Raw genomic sequence first — 14501 nt, 5'->3', positions numbered from 1 at the left:
ACTCATACACTTAAAACTAGGAACATATTTAAGTGCTTCATTGGACTGAAGCCTAATTGCACTTTTATAGCTTTTGTTTAAATTAAAGGCTAGCTAGAGGTGAACAGCACAGTATTCAACTATTCCATGCATTTAGAAGTTAAATGTTGACAACGGTTTCTTACCTTCTAATTATTTTGAGCACTTCAGAAAACTCTTGCATTTTAATTTAATTTTGGTTACATTTAGAAATAAAAACATTTTTAAAAAATCCAGCCATATTTACTGTCTAGCACAAAGCCAATATCTAGGGCACGCACTTCATAGCAGCAAAACACTTCAACGTATGGGGATTTTTATATTTATGAGCTCTTATCCTAATTCAGAAAAACAGGTCAGCATATGCTTACTCTTCACTCAGGTTGACAGAAATTAGGCACACGTCCTAGACCAAGCAATGTACTGAAATATGATTGTGAATTTGAGCAAGCCAAGGACACCCGCCAGTCTTTTCCTGCCTCTCAGGAGCTCTGACCGGTCTAGCACTTCAACATCCACGCACAGCTCCTGCTCAAAGCTGCCGGTTGAGAACCATTTCCTTCTCCACTTTGTGTTCTTTGGTGTTTTTTCCTACTTGCCCATAGAGCATAGACATTTTGAAGTCACATCCTCAGTGTTTGCAGATTGAAATTAATTTGCCATTACAAAGAAACCTGGAAGCGAGTGGTCTGCACTGGGGGAACAGATTATTCCTATTAACTGTCTGCCCAGCAGACTGAAGCTGTGAACACAACCATTCGCTTCTTCATCCCTCATCTGTAGACAGACACATTCAGCCTGTTTCATCCAGACTATTTGCTCAAATCTGTACTTAGAGAAACTTTCCTCCCATTGCTTCCAGGGATTCCCAGATCTGTCAGGCAAAGGAGTCGAGTGCTCCTCCATGAGCAAAGAGATCGCAAATTCCCCGCCTCTTGGGTACATGTGGGTTAATAACACCAAGGCATTACGCCAGTGAACCAGCTGTAGGTCCTGCATTTGTTTTCAGGCAGTGTAGAACATACAGGAGCAAAGCTTCAATGTCATTTTTATCTTGAGTTTAATGTAAACTGCACCATGACCCTCTGGGAGAGCTGTGTCCTAACGGAACATCCGCGGAGGGGATGAAAGCTGACTGCAGCCGCAGAATGAGACAACTGTTCACTTTGCGGATGGAAATAACTAAAATTGATGCCTTTCTTCTGGAATTTTAGGGGTACAGTCTAACTTAGCAACAGCACCCAAGGGTATTTTAGTGCACTGTTTTAATTATTATTGCTGCTATTAATATTCTACCATTAGTCAAGTCTGAACTACTGTCTCTGCCAGAGAGGTGTGTTTCATACTACCCTAGAGGCTCACCCAACGCTAGGTCATTCTGAAGACAAAATACATAAACGCAGACTAACAAAAGACCGGGAGCGTAGAATAAATAATATACTCATCCCTTGGAGCAAAGAAGAAAGTAAACTAATTGAGAAACTATTTGACAACCTGAAGGCATCTCACACAGGTAAAATGCAACTCCAGAGGGCTTCATTTCCAGAAGCTGAGAAACAGGGAGCTTTGTGCCTAAGCGATACACAGAGATGAAATCTCCTGTAATTTAAAGTTGCCTAATGCCTCACCCATAAATCTTGCCACGCTGCCACCATCAAAAGTTGTAGGTGCACTTCTTAGGCCAAGGGGATGTGGATTTTACCTGATGTCTGCCTAACAATTGTCCTCGTTTTCTCTGTTTAATTCAGGCATACAAGGAGAGATGAGTCTTCGTGCTGGGTAGCCAGCTCTGCTGTTCTCCTCCACTGAGAATGGCTGAAGAATGGCTTCTTGGCATCACTTAAGCGATCCCTACACAACATATCAGCTATATTATAAATCTCTACAGAAAACAGAGAATAATGTTGCCACCTCTTCTGTCATTACTATTAACCTTCTGCTGAGCAAGAGCCTTCCAGCTTTCTTTCTGGGGAAGGGAGATAAGAAACACTGATTCGGAGTACTTTCCAAGTGTTATTTTCATGTATATGCTAATCTATACACCAGAGGTGGTCACACTAACAGACAGAGGATTCTCAACCTAAGACATTGCAGCCCATACCAAGTTTCTTTGCAAAGAGTAACTTTGCCTCAAATATTCATTAATTATAGACACAGGCTACTCATCTTTCTGAGACAAAGTATTTACTTGCACACTGAATGAAAAAAACCCCACTAGAAACACAGAGCGTGCCGTGCATTTCCCCAGTGGCCCTGCCTTTAGAATACTTCAGCTAGTTAAAAGCCCCATGACAAGTTTTGTGTGAAAAATGAAATTTCCCAGCTGATTTTCCCCAGTGCTGACAAGACTATTCCTCTCAACGCACAGAACCGTCAAGAACCACAGCGATCAGGAATCTGATTTTACACCACATGTTACACCCTGATCTCCTGCTATACACAGAGGGGGTTTTACTACTCCAAGAACACCACCTTGGAGTTCGGAGGCTTAGTAACACATACCGCATGATGCTTGCTTCACAAGGGTTATTTAAATGTGCCTGGACAGCCAAGAAAGAGAGACCACAATGATCAGCCTGGTGCTGGCTCTGCACAGGAGGCATCAAGGCACAGGCCTGGAGCTCCTGCTCCTCAGGGCTTGCACTGTATTTCAAGAGAAGTCTCCAGGTAGGAACATTCAGCTGCTGCAGGATTTCTTGTGGCCAAAAGGTTGCAGGCCAAAATTGCACATACTCAAAAAGAGTTCTTATTAAGACAGCCAGTTGTTTTGGTAGAAATTTAGGGGAAAGAGTGCACAGACTGCATGCCAAGCAACTGTTCCTGGACCTCCTTTGAATTTCATCCGACAAGGTGACCTGGTTTGACTACGGTTAGGTTTGAGACTACAGCAGAAGGTTTAGAAGCAGTACAACAGAAGCCAAGAAGCCTCCAGAAAGCTGGAGGAACAAAAGAGAGAGACCCCATAGTTCTACATCATAAAACTATCAAACAACTGAACTGGCAGGTGCTGTTTCAGAGAAACAAAACCTTGGAAAGCATCTAGATCAGGCTAACCGAGACAGGGAGCTTACATTTGCAAGCCTTAACTGTCCGGTACTTCTGGCTCTTGCTAGTTTTAAGAGTCTCTCACTTTTATTAGCACTAAATTCACTCAAAATAGGAGACGTGGGCAAAACAAGCAAGAGCTGACACTATTAAAGTGAAACACTGCATCAACTTGGAGTTCACAATTCAGTTTTATTTCAGACAGAAGAGTAAATCGTCTGACATTTTGGCCTGCTCATGTTTTTATCACAAAGACACAAACAACAACAACTAAAAAACTTTTATGTTATTTGACCTGAAACCTTGACTTTTTTATACCATGAAACCTATCCAAGTAAAATAGGAACCAAAACTAGCTAATTTTTAAAGTTACCCCAGGCAGGCATTTGGAGATAATACAGATCTCACATTGTTAGCAGAACTAAATTTGCGTTTACATTTTAAGAAAGAAAAAGGGAACATCAGCTCAAACCATTAGACGAATTCCTTCAAAGCTGTAAGAAGGACATCAGGTGTAGTGTAACAGAGATACATGTAAGGAAACATAAAAGGAAAGGAAATACCACTCTGAATTCATTGCCTGACTTGTTCTCTTACTTCTTTTTATCCTGTAATGTGATATCATGGAGTGTAAGGTAACACGACAGACAGAAATTTACAGGAATACCCTTTTCTCCCTGGAAGTGATAGCAGGCAACAATCAGCAATGGGCCCAGGGGAGGGAAATGAAAGAAACTTTAAAATGGCAACACGCAGCTGCAGACAGCTGCAAGTCATGGCTGGATCTCAGCAGTGCTTCCGCACTACAGGTATATATTTACCTGTGAAAGAACGGCATACACAATTTGAAGACAGCACCCCACCATTGCTTTTCAGGAAGAAATGCTTCTGCTAGGAAATTACCGTGGCACTTTGTTTTCAAGTTCAGAAAATTACTCCAGTCCCTAAAGCATACTTTTTTTTTTCTAAAAAAAAAGCAATCACATTTAAGGCACCTGTAAATGTACAGATCACGTGAGACACATGTAGTCTTATGATCTGTAAGAAAAATTGAGGGATGCAAACCAGTTTTTTGACTGTCTTTTTTTTTTTCTTCCCAGATGAAAACTGTGCTACATAACAGTTGTTCCTCCACAGCTGCTTGGTGGGGACCTTACCCAGGCTGCCCGTGATGCCCATGCTGGCAGGTCATTCTTTAACACGTGTTGCTACTACGGAAATTCCCTTTTGTTTCTGTATGCCTTGGAGCATTTAACATTTTGGATTGGATTCACCTGAAATCCTATTTAAGCTGGCTGTCCTAGGTTCCTGAAGGAGACACCTCCAGAGGACATTACACACTATACATCTTAAGCAATGCTACCGAGTCGTCTTCTTCCCCACTACCTATAAAGGCAGTCAAGTTGATCACCTTAAATTAGATGTCTACTTTTAGTCAATGTTATGCAACCCACCTTAGGTAAACTATTCACAGATTCCAGAGTACGTTCTGGTGCAGACAAACTGCAGGGAACGGTTTCCAGTCTTACTGCATTTAAACACAACATCGCAATCAGTTATTTTTCATGCTCCCTAGTTAATCAAATTCAGCCTTCACTAAATCTACATTTATTAGCGCTGACACTCATGCAGAACTCGTCTTCAACAATTAATATACACAAAGACACCGCAAAAATGTAACAAGAGGAAAACTACTGCATTTGAACATAAGGTGGGTTTTTGGAAAAGGTTGCTCATTTTTATGATTCTGTTTAATTTAGCCTTGCTGGTCCTCCTTTTATTATCCCATGAGCCAGTGTTAATAATCAAGACCTATGTTATACGTTTTGTGGTATAATTAAAGTCACTACTTAATTGGAAAGCCTAGCTAGCACTAAACAAAAGGGAATCAATAACATATCTAATGGGAAAAGCCAGAGAAAACTATCAAATATCAGAAATAACTGCAAGATATTGCCAGGTGTCCAGCACTGCTACTATGGAGGCAGCATGGAGTATGGTTCATGGGGCATCTCTGCTTAGGAGCCACGTCCTGCAAAAAACTCTGGTACTGTCTCCTCAAAGCCTACGGGGTCCCCAACCCCTAGGTACACCAGAGCAGAAGGCAGAGCATTACTGTAGTGAAACCTGGGCAGTCTCATGGTCATACCCTGCTGCTATTGATGAAGCAAAAGCAGTCTGAGAACCTTCCTGACGACCAGATGGCGTTAAAAACTGTTTGGAAAGTTTCTCAATAATTTTTTATTATTATTGGGAGACGTGGGCACAGTGTTAATCTGTTCCTCAATCAGTCTTCTCATCGGAGCAATTTAACATTATATAACTAAATATTCAAAGACCTAATGGTGACCTGGGATTTTGGAGACAAAAGTTTGAGCCCACATTCCAATTAATATCTCATTATTTAAGCAAAGCTCCAGCAGAGGCTGGCAGAAGACTTACAGTATCTTCATAAACAGGGTCAAGTCACAACGACAGGTCTCCACAACTAGTACAGAGGTACAGTGCAAACACCGAGCACCGGGTGTAAAGCATGGGGGCTGGCTGGCAGTACCTTTGATTCACAGGGATTTTCCCTCCCTAGCCAAAGGAGCAGGTCATTTTTCCCCTCCTTTGTGAGTTTTACACAGTTCTAGTCTAAACCCTTTACAGCCAAATAGGAAACGCTTCCCAAAATGCCGTGATAAGCCTTTGGCATACACAGGGATACATAAATAAGCACAACTGGCCCAGAGGTATGAGCAAATTTAGCTTGTCAACTGATACCCCACATAAGCCGAGTCAGAATGACAACCGAAAACACTGTGCAGTAGCTGGTCAGAGCCCGGCCCTCCGCAGAGGAAGCAGCACAGGGACTCACCCAGTCCACACCAGTTCCCTCTGCTCTTGGGCAAGTGGGAAAGTCGGCTCAGACTCGAGTACGTCTCTCTGAAGCTGTATCATACACAGTGTGCGCGCAAAGGCGCCCGGGATGTTTGTAGGGACCCGCAGCCCAAGGACAATGGCCAGCCTGCGTAACTCGGCAAACTGGCTGAGAACGCTATGAAGTCCCAGAGCACGTGTACACACATGTCCCCTTTGCACTGTTCAAAATCCACATCTGGATATCGATTCGGGATTTAATGAAAACACTTCAGTTAGTTTCATCTCTCACTCAATTTCCCTCCAATAAACAATCCCGATCTGCTGCCCAGAGGTAATTCGGTCTGCTCCATTTTCTGTCTCTGTTTTTCCTTACGTCATATATACAGAGTGGCCAAAAGGTAGGGGTTTTTTTCAGAATTTTAGTATGGATTTTCAGATTGAGAGTGGGTGCAAAAAAAAAAGAAGTCAAAAAGTTCCTATTAAAAAGAAACCTAATTAAAATCAAAATACTGTGCCTGTACTGTGATTGTGAAACATGGACAACTGAAAAAGGAAACACTTAGTTTCAACGAATGTTTCACTTTACTGTGACCTGACATTAATCTGAAAGTCTCCGTAGAAGCTAGTGACAGAAAATTCATTATTTTAAAACTAAATTTTTCATGTGAAACTAAATATTTTGTTGGTCTAAACATTTTGTTTATAACATTTATAACAAATATATAAACAATGTTTATAACATTATAACATTTCACAGAAGACGTTCAGTGTGACACAAAATATTTTTAGGTTTTGCTTTTTTTTGTTTTTTAGTTGCCGTTTTCTGATCATGAGAAATTCTGGTTCCTGAACAGCACTGGATCTGTTCCAGTTCAAATGTCCTTTGCAAAAGGGCCCATTACGTCACACTCTGGTTAACCTGGGAAGAATCCTAAGGGTCTGTTTCAATTTGGAGATTCTCCTGCCATTTTTCTAAGCGGTGCAAAGAACACACAGTGTCCCCAGAGGATTCGAAAAGTGGGTCACGAGGCAGCGCAAGCTGCAGAGGTGGAGAAAATCAAGTAATTCCAGGTCTAGCCCTCTTCAACCTACTGATCCAAAAGCTGATGCTCTTTGAAAGCCATCTGCCTTCCTGCCCTGCTCCCGCAGGGACACCCGACACAGACGGGCAGAGGAGCTGCCCGCTCCCACAGCCTCGGGCCGGGGCCGTTGGACCAGACCACTGACCCTCCTCTCACGACAGAGAACTTGCAAACACACATATGATTTGGCTCGAGAGAGCTGCTGCCTGATGCCTCAAAAAAAAACAAACAAAAAAAAGACAACAACTCACAGTGAGTCCACAGAGCTGTACCGCCAAAAAAAGGGTCAAAATTAAAGGTGAGCTCCCTGTGTTATCAAAAGGCTTGAGCTCACCGGCCACCGAAGGACAGAAAGGCAGTTTTCCAGCTACTAGCCTCATACTAGGTACTGTTATTAAACCCTTGAATGAACAAATCAGAGGTCTATTTACCAAGTCTGGCCCCTTGATAGCACTATTTGATCAATTCCAGAATCCTTTTTGATAGGTAATTAAAAAAGCTTTTCCTTAGGTATAGAGCGGAGTGAACCATTAATTACACTTCAGAGCCCTAGAGATGCAATTCCTTTGCTATTGTGAAATGTCTATAGCAAGCAACGAAAACGCTCGCCTCTGTAAAAGAACCGAATAAATGAAAGTAATTTCCTTGAGACCTTGATTCCTCTGCTTTTTATGGCTAAAGACTCGAGTTGCCTCAGCATTAATAAGCTTGTTCTTTAGGGCTGAATTTTCTCAATACAAACATCCATGACCATAACACAAAGAAATATCTTCTTTCGCTGATAGAGCCAGCAGACTGAATCCATATATTAGTATTATTGTTATCACTGAACTGCCACAATGCACTCAGCATCAAGTTGCACAAAAAAGATCAGTTAAATTAAAGATCCTCACCAAGCGGCAACAATTTCTTGTAAAAGCCAATTTAGCCCTTATGGAAGCTCCGGGATCATATTAACTTTTCTCAAAAGTATGCATAATGCATCACAGCAAGTGGTTTTGACAAGTGCATGTGTGCGTATGCGTGGACGTGTCCTGCATGTAAAGAAACCCCAGAAGATACTTAAGTTGCAAAGTCAAGTGATAGAAAGTTAGAAAATGCCAGATTTACAGGTGTTCAACCTATTTAATTCAACCCCTTGCGATCCAGCCTGTGCACCAGAAAGAACAGGGGAATTGATGTTATCCTCAGAGATGACGCTTATGTTTGAAAGCATCTGGTTAGTTGACACTTCCCAATTTTCCAGCATGCCACACTGTAAAACAAACAGCTTTTGTAAGTTTGGGGGCCTTCCCCCCGGCCTTTGAATGAAATTCCCAAAGGTTTTGACTTTTTCTGCATTCTTCATCTTTGATAAAGTCAAAATCTACTGTCATATGGGACTATAGCACCTCTGTCTTCATGCATGATTGGGAAGGATTGAGTCTGATCCTTTGTTACTGGAGCACAGACTTGTATTTTGTGCTACAGCTGGCAGCAGTGAAGGCTGTTAGTCCCCCAAAAGGGCAGATGGATAGCTGCTGCCGTTCCTGAAGCCTGTTGTAGCAATACGGCATGTCCCAGCTAAACCTGTTCTCTTTCTCTACTCTCAGTACCCGGAACGAATTACACCACTTGAAGACAAATGACTACCAGGGGTTTAGGTGGCTGACTCTGGGCACTTCTGTTCAAGAGTGTGGGATCTCGATCAGACTCTCAGCTGTGTTGCTCCAGATCTACTTTTGACTATTCAGTCAAACCTTGGCCCCTTGACATTACGGTAAGAAAGGCATGCACACAGCCCAGCGGGTTTCACAGCCTTCCCATGGGTAGGATTCAAGGCTCTTCTACATCTACACATATTGGTAGAAATAACTGATAAAATACACGTGCTCATGCTTTCCTGCACATCCAACACTGCTAAATCCACCACTGGATTTACCTCCACTAAGTACTCAGGTTCCTGTGATCACAACCCTCGTTTTGAATATAGAAGAATACAGGAAATGAATCCAATAACATTTCACCATTAAACAACACTTTCCCCAGAGAACCACAGAGCAAGTTCTGGCTTAGCCATGTGCTTCCAAGGGAAAAAAAGCCTGTTCCTTACGAGAGGTGGTTCTCTTTCTTCCACTGCACAGAGGAAATAGGGTATGTTAGTGGGGGCTAGAAAGCCCTGCTAATACTTTACTGCTGGGAAGAGAGATCAGGACATTAAACATCCTGAGCTCTCTACAACATATTTCCCACAGTGGTACAGCCCTTGAAAAACTTCAGCACACCGGGGAGCAAGGACGGGGCTGCAGGAGGGACACGCAGAGACCTGTGCTACTTTCCTTGCTGCTTTCTTGTGTCTTGCCCTTAACTTGAGAAATGTTTTTCAAGCTTGATATGTGCCTGTATGACAGGGGATAAAAATAATGCCATTACAAGCATTATGAATTCCCTTGTAACAAAAATAATCCTGCAAAATTCTTTTGTCGTTAATGTAGTTTTCCTAAGTGCTGAAAAACTTACTCTAGAATTTAGATGATTAATAACAGTCAGTACTAAGCAGACTGCTACTTTGGAGTTATTTACATGTATTTTAACAGACAAGATATCAACCACTTTCCACTGAGTACATGAACGACAATCTCATGTGATTAGCTGAACATTTCTAAATACTCATCGATCAATCATAATAAATCCTGAGTATTCTGCTTGACGTTTAATTCAAATACATTTCATTCCCACTACTCGGTCCTTGCACCTTCTCAGAGCACTCAGCTGCACTGTACTCAGAGGCTTCAAAGCAAAAGTCACCACTAAGACTTATATAGCATACAATGGAAAGATCATCAGCACAACTTTAAAATCAGCCCATTTGATCTAGGTGAAATCAACAAGAAATGAAAATAGCGTTCAAGGTCACACTGAACAAAGTTACAAACTGTTGGGGAGGCTTTGCATCATTTTATAAAACAAAATTGCAAGTTCCCTATATTACATGTCTCTCGAAACCAAACATCGCTTGAAATATCAATTCACAGTATGGTTTTGAACTGTTTCCCCAGGGCTGTCTGCTTTCTACACAGAGCGAGGGCAAGCATTCAAGCTGTGGGAGGTGCAAGATCAGAGAAGAAAAAGCTGAGATGCATTTATTACACCACGTTAGGATCAAACTACAATTTTGTAATTATTGTGTGAATCGTAATCGCAAGCAAGCTATTTACTGTCATCACTTCAATTTGGCACACAAACACAACATGCACAATATCTGCTGTTGTCTCCTGTACTGACTTAATGATTTCTATCTTAAAGAAAAGGCTTCTGAGTGAAAAGGACTACCCGCACCGGCAGCAGCAGGTAGGAAAGCAGAACACACTGCGAGCGTATGGGAAAAGCATCTCGAGAGCAGGACTAGCCACCCAGGCTTGCAGACTTCACTGCAGTGAAAGGACAGGGAGGTGACTCCAATTTAGGAGCCTTCATGGTCACGCTGTCTGACTGTACACCTCTTTAGTGGAACATATTGTTTTAATTTGCTGCGTGGGGATGAAAATACCTCTGAAAAGCAATTAAACTGCTGAATGTTTACTGAAGCTATGCTAGTAGATGGAACAAAAAGCTTATTCTACTGGAATAAGATACTGGACAACAAGAAGAGGGGAATTCAAAGATAAAATGAACTAAAAGACAATAATTCTGATCATTTTTTTTTTTAAAAGAAAACTAAGCCTGGAATATTACAAGCCCCACATTTGCATAGTGAAATCACATTTACTTTCATAAATTTTGTCTATGCAATGCAGACTTGAGTGTACATTCTCCTAGTTCATATCTTTAATATCTACTGGTGTGTGCAAATATGTAGATCTGAACATTTTTAATGGAAGCCAGACTGGGGAGAAAGCATGGTTTAATACTGTGGGAATGCAAACCCAGATAAGTGGTTTTATTCACAGGCTGGCCATGGACTTTGTACATGGTCTTGGATGCTAATTCTACCTTGCTTCTCAATTGAAAAATGAAAAACCCTCCCTTTTTAAAAACGCAAAGTTCTGGGAATGACATACAAATATGTCATTAATATAATAATAATTCTATATATAAATATATATATAAATATAAATAACAAACAGACTGCGAAGGGCTCAGCGATGAGAGCTATTATCAAGAGACGGAGAGACGAGACCATTGGGCAAGTCAGCATACAAAGCTGGACAAAACGAGAATGGTTTTCCCAAAGCCTATCTCAAAGATCTGGAGGTTTAGCTCTCTCCAATATATAATTAGAGCAGAGTGTCTACACCAAACAGAAAGGCAAGCTCAGCTTTGCCTTACAGCTATGATGCACAACCACCACCTGTTAGGTTAGCATGCAGATGTGGTACTACGTGGTGGGTAAGAAGAGGTTGATAGGATAAGGAGAGAAAACTCCCTCTCAGCATTAGAGTAAGAGCTCCCAAGAGAGACTGTACATGAGCAGCTGTGCATTTGAGGAGGTCAGAGACAAGAAATACTGCTCATGAGGACAGCAGAAATTTCTGATAGAAAATGGCAACCAAATAGCAGCCCAAAGCTCCTTCGATACAAGTGGCTAAAACTCTTTGTATAATAAGAGCTTCTACCTTCTCCAAGCTTTCACTCATTTTTCATAGCAAATTCAATCTGAAGAGTTTTCCTGTGACTCATAAGTATCTAGAGGCAAGTGTTTCCATTCCAGCTTCTAGACCCAACTAGAACCACCTCAAAAGTGTCAAAACAGCACAAGGAAGACAGTTCTCCCAGTAACTCAGACAGTTAATCATGCAGCACGGTGTTACGAGATCCCCAAAATGAACACGTCAAAAGGCTTATCTGAATGACTCATCAAAGCTCCCAAGTAAAACTGGAAGAGTTTAATCTGAAGTGAAACATCACTGCATTGCAAATGCCCTCATGCTTCTGACAGCTGCTGAGCTAGATTCAAGCTTGGCAACCTTCACTTTTGTATCTCCTAGTAGAGGATTCGCATTTATTATCCAGGTGGCCGCAGCAGCTAATAACAGGCCAGGTCAAACCTCGCTGACTTTCATTTGAAAAACTTCATGCTGATTTTAAGGGTCTTTAGACCAGATCTGATACACAACTCAAATATTCGCATAACTACAGACTACTTTTCCCCCAGAATAATTCCATGATGGATTTTTATGACACACCAAGAGAGATAAAGAGACGAGACCACTGGACAAATCAGTATACTTGCATCAAATGTAATCAAAGCAATAGACTTTTTTCTCTTTGCCACTTCTTTATCTAGGTTTTCTTTTGTACAGCAAGCATCTGAGAAAACAAATGCTGAGTCAATACTTCTGAGATTAGATTAATGTGTAACACAGCTAATGAAATTTGTAGTTAAACCGAAGTTTTGTTTTGCTGGATTTTCGTTTTGGCAGCTTGAACTGCCTAAAATCCTAATTCAATTGCAATCTACTCAGATAGCACAGCTGTTTTGCTTGGCTAAACTTTTCTCACCACTTAATAAGATACTTTTTTATTTAACTTTCAGTTCTGCCTAGGAGCCCCAGTGGGTCTTTTAAAACAGAAGATTATTATTAGAAATTAATTAAGTATTCTTTTCAATTCTGTCTCCTGAGAGTAACTAGGCATTGCTGCTGATCTCCTCTGCATTAAGACATTACTGATTGTCATTTGAAGGATGACAGTGCGGATATCTCATCTGGAAGAAACATAACTCCATAAATATGAAAGATTTGAAAGACATTTAATAAAAAATATAATAAATCAGTACAAATATTAAACATATAATTGCAATGTCACACATAGCACAGGCATGTGAAAAGTATAACACTAGAATAAAAATAAACACACATTCCAAAGACAAAAAAAAATAATCTTCTTGCAATAATAGGACCCAATGGATTATACTTAGTCCATGTTTCAGCACATTGTAAACCCCAACTAAACAATTCTAAGAACAACAAATGCAATTAAAGGCAGTTGATTTGATGTTTTGTTTTTTTTTTAAGTGATGAGTGTCTACAAAGTCCATCTACAAGAAGGGTCAGAAGGAGGATCCAGGGAACTACAGGCCTGTCAGCCTGACCTCGGTACCAGGAAAAATCATGGAGAGGATCATCTTGAGTGAGCTCTCACAGCAAGTGCAGGGCAGCCAAGGGATCAGGGCCAGCCAGCATGGGTTTAGGAAGGGGAGGTCCTGCTTAACCAACCTGATCTCTTTCTATGACCATGTGACCTGCCTTCTGGATGCGGGGAAGGCTGTGGACATTGTCTATCTGGACATTGGTAAGGCCTTTGACACCATCCCCCACAGCATTCTCCTGGAGAAGCTGGCGAATCATGGCATAGACAAGTGTACTCTTCACTGGGTAAGAAACTGGCTGGATGGCCGTGCCCAGAGAGTTGTGATTAATGGGGTGAAATCCTCTTGGCGGCCGGTCACCAGTGGTGTCCCTCAGGGCTCAGTTTTGGGCCCAGTTTTGTTTAATATCTTTATTGATGATCTGGATGAGGGGATTGAGTGCACCCTCGGTCAGTTTGCAGATGACACCAAGCTCGGTGGGAGTGTTGATCTGCTTGAGGGTAGGAAGGCTCTACAGAGGGAACTGGACAGGCTGGATCGATGGGCCAAGGCCAGTTGTATGAGGTTTAATAAGGCCAAGTGCTGGGTCCTGCATTTCGGTCACGCCAACCCCAAGCAACGCTACAGGCTTGGGGAAGAGTGGCTGGAAAGCTGCCCCGCAGAAAAGGACCTGGGGGTGCTGGTGGACGGCCAGCTTAACATGAGCCAGCAGTGTGCCCAGGTGGCCAAGAAGGCCAACAGCATCCTGGCTTGTATCAGGATTAGCGTGGCCAGCAGGAGCAGGGAAGTGATGGTGCCTCTGTACTCGGCACTGGTGAGGCCTCACCTCGAGTACTGTGTTCAGTTCTGGGCCCCTCTGTACATACAAGAGGGACACTGAAGTGCTGGAGCGTGTCCAGAGGAGAGCTACCAGGCTGGTGAGGGGTCTGGAGACCAGGTCATATGAGGAGAGGCTGAGGGAGCTGGGCATGTTTATAGTTTGGAGAAGAGGAGGCTGAGGGGAGACCTCACTGCCCTCTGCAACTACCTGAAAGGAGGCTGGAGACAGGTGGGTGTTGGCCTCTTCTCCCAAGTAAATAATGACAGGACCAGAGGAAATGGTCTGAAGCTGCGGCAGGGGAGGTTTAGGTTAGATATTAGGAGGAACTACTTTACTGAAAGAGTGGTCAGGCACTGGAACAGCCTGCCCAGGGAGGTGGTTGAGTCACCATCCCTAGAGGTGTTTAAGAAACACCTAGATGTGTCACTTCAGGGCATGCTCTAGTGGCAGAGATTGTAGGGGCTTTTTGGTGTGTGTATGGTTGGACTCAATGATCTCAAAGGTTCTTTCCAACCATGAAAATTCTAAAGCGTTTGTTGTCACTGTCCCACCTTCCATTGCACAAGACTACAAGGAGCACGGACTAAGGCTTCCAGCTCTG

At 42.3% G+C, this 14501-nt stretch overlaps 1 protein-coding gene across 3 annotated transcripts in view; it reads right to left on the bottom strand.

Annotated features, from left to right (window-relative positions):
- Positions 1-14501, bottom strand: part of GALNT9 (polypeptide N-acetylgalactosaminyltransferase 9) — a 252854-nt gene that overhangs the window by 109881 nt on the left and 128472 nt on the right. The gene's annotated exons all lie outside the window — the stretch shown is intronic.

Source organism: Larus michahellis, chromosome 13 (assembly GCF_964199755.1).
Source record: "Larus michahellis chromosome 13, bLarMic1.1, whole genome shotgun sequence".
Lineage (NCBI taxonomy): Eukaryota > Metazoa > Chordata > Aves > Charadriiformes > Laridae > Larus > Larus michahellis.
This window is presented reverse-complemented; position numbering and strand designations above follow the sequence as displayed.